This window comes from Octodon degus, unplaced genomic scaffold (assembly GCF_000260255.1).
Source record: "Octodon degus isolate 3935 unplaced genomic scaffold, OctDeg1.0 scaffold00094, whole genome shotgun sequence".
NCBI lineage: Eukaryota > Metazoa > Chordata > Mammalia > Rodentia > Octodontidae > Octodon > Octodon degus.
This window is the reverse complement of record NW_004524670.1, coordinates 1,662,004-1,664,751: the sequence shown is the minus strand read 5'-3', so window position 1 is coordinate 1,664,751 and position 2,748 is coordinate 1,662,004.

The window sequence follows — 2,748 nt, the reverse complement described above, 5'->3', positions numbered from 1 at the left end:
TATAAATGTAATATGCTGTATTAATAGAGCTATATCCAAAAACCACATGATCATCTCAATTGATGTAGAAAAGGATTTTGACAAAATCAGCCATCTTTCTTGATTTTGGATATCTTTATGTAAATGAATATTGTCCTTTTATTGGGTTCAATAGTCTTTCACTTTCTCTTTAATTCTTTTTCTTCTGTCTTCTATCCAAAGGTTCCCAAAGCTTGGGTGATCATCCTTTCTCCTTCATCCTGACTTTTATATTTATTTTCATTTATTTATTTATTTTAATATTTATTTTTTCATGATACAGGGTCTCACTATGTGGTTCAGACTTGTAGTGATTCTCTTGTCTCAGCCTCCCCAGTGCTAGAATTATAGGAATGTGACACCACAGTTCTAGAAACCACATGTTGCTCCTGGAGTTCTGGGGCCAGCACAGCATGCAGTACCAGGGATTTAACTTGGGACCTTTATCTTGCCAGGTGGCTTCCTATACTGCCAAAATATCTCCCCAGCCCCAGATATTTATTTTATATTCTGTTCCTCTTAATTCTCTCCTATTTTAGTTCATTTTCTCATTGCTGAGACAAAATACTCAATGCCCAAAGTTAAGGGAAGAAAGGTTTGTTTAGCTCACAGTGTGTAGAGGTTTCAGTCTATAATCCTCTAGCTCCAAGGCAGGGTGGTCCATAGGTGAGGGGCAACCATTTCACATAGAAGCAATAGGAAGAAGCATCAAGTGTTTTTTCCCTTTCCCCATTATTAATCCCAGCATTAAACCATGAATTAATCTTGAACTGTACAAAAAGCCTGTCCATTGTATCTGCATGATGTTTTTGAGAAACATCCAGACACAGATCACAGTATTATGCCTATCTAACCCCAAAGACTGACATACACTCTCTCACTCCAACAGCATTAGGTTCATCTCCAAGAGTTGTCCAAGTTCTACCAATATCAATATGGCTAAAAATATAGTTCCAAGACTCCTCTGATATGTGTAGCAAATTATTAGCTGTGAGCCACTGTACAAAGAAAAATACAGTTAATTTAGTGTCATAAGATAAATATTTCCATTCCCAAAGCTACAAAAAAGGATGCAAAGGAAGGGACCAAAGCAATTGAAAAGCCAGTAGGTCAAATATTAAATCCTGTAGTTTCACATCCAGTATTCAAGGAAATCTGTGTAAAGATGTTAATTCCAAAGGGCTTGTAGCTTTTCCCCATACCTCCATGGCTTCTCTCATTGACCTGATAAACTCTATTCTTGCAGCTTTTCTTAAACTAAATACTCCCCAGGCATCTTCTAGGATCTCCTCTGCACCTTTGGTTCCATATACATAGCTTTACATGCTGCCATCTCAGGGACATACTGCTTGGTCTCCCAGGCCCCCTGAAAACTAGATGAAATCTTTCCTGACATGATAACTGTTCCAGTGTGAATGTATTTAAAACCAGTGCCAGGGCCAGCCTAATATCTTAGCAGATTAAAGTGCCTGCAAGCATGTGCTCGGGCTGCTGGTCCCCAGGCCTACCATGCTGGCCCTGCCCCTGGGGCATGCTGAGACAGCAACTGAGACTGCGCATGGTATCATGTGTCTGTAATCTCAGCTCTTGGAAGGCTGTAAATAAGCGGATCACTACAAGTCCAATCTTGTAGTGAGACTCTGAACACCCTGTAGACCTTTCCCTAAAATACAAAAAACAAAAACAAACAAACAAAAATAAGGTGCCATGTAGATGGTGTTAAAGTCTGCTACCAGCTAGTGCAGTAACTGGGCTTCTCTGTCCTTGGCTGTAGGTGGTCCAGTAGATTAATTACTGAGCACCCTGAATCCAATTTTGAGAAGCATATTATATTTTTTATGTATTTAGTAAAGGGTCTATGGGTCTCACTACACAGATCAGAGTTGTAGTGCTCCTTGTTTTTCAGCCTCCCAAGTGCTGGGATTACAAACATGCACTACCATGCCCAGTTTCAATCCCAGTCTCAGTGTGTCCTGGGGAGGGGCCCACAGGGCAGGCCAAGTATAGAATCCCTGGCCCCTGGCCACCGTTCTAGAACATTATAGCTATGAAACTTTCTTCTCAAAGCAAATTATTTCATTGTTTTCAGTTTTGGTCTGCAAAGGATTTAGTTCTGCTCCTTCTTAAGATGCTCTTAGGCCATGTTTTCTATTCTCTTGTTCCTTCTCAGCAATCAAAATTTCCTCTGCTCTATCTGTGCAGTCTACAACTATACTGGAGTATAGAAAGAAAGTATATTCCTTTCTTGATTTTCAACATAAAGCTGGCTAAATATCCCAAAGAGTATTTGTACCGCAACCTCAATGTTCAACTGCCTTGGCATTTTTTTTTTCACCAAATTAATCAGTCCTCAAATTAAACTGTGTCAGGTAATCTCTGAGTATCAGCAAAATGCAGACAAACTTTCTTCCAAGGTGTAACGTGTCTTCTGGAATCCATCAGCTAATAGAGTCTTTATTGCCAGCAGAAATCTCTGGATTTTAGTTTTTGCTACCAGGATTTCTACTAGCCTTCTAGAAGGATTTCTATCAGACTTAAGATCACAGCCCAATGAATAACAGTGAAGACTGAATATCAGAAATACAAAGCAGGACTGTGGCTAGTAATCAACAAAACTAAGATTTCTTAAGAATAGCAAGAAACTGTGAAAAATAAATCTAATAGTTGACAGATGAAGCAAAAAAAATGTAGGATTTAGGAGTCAATAAAAAGACACAATACAAATAATAT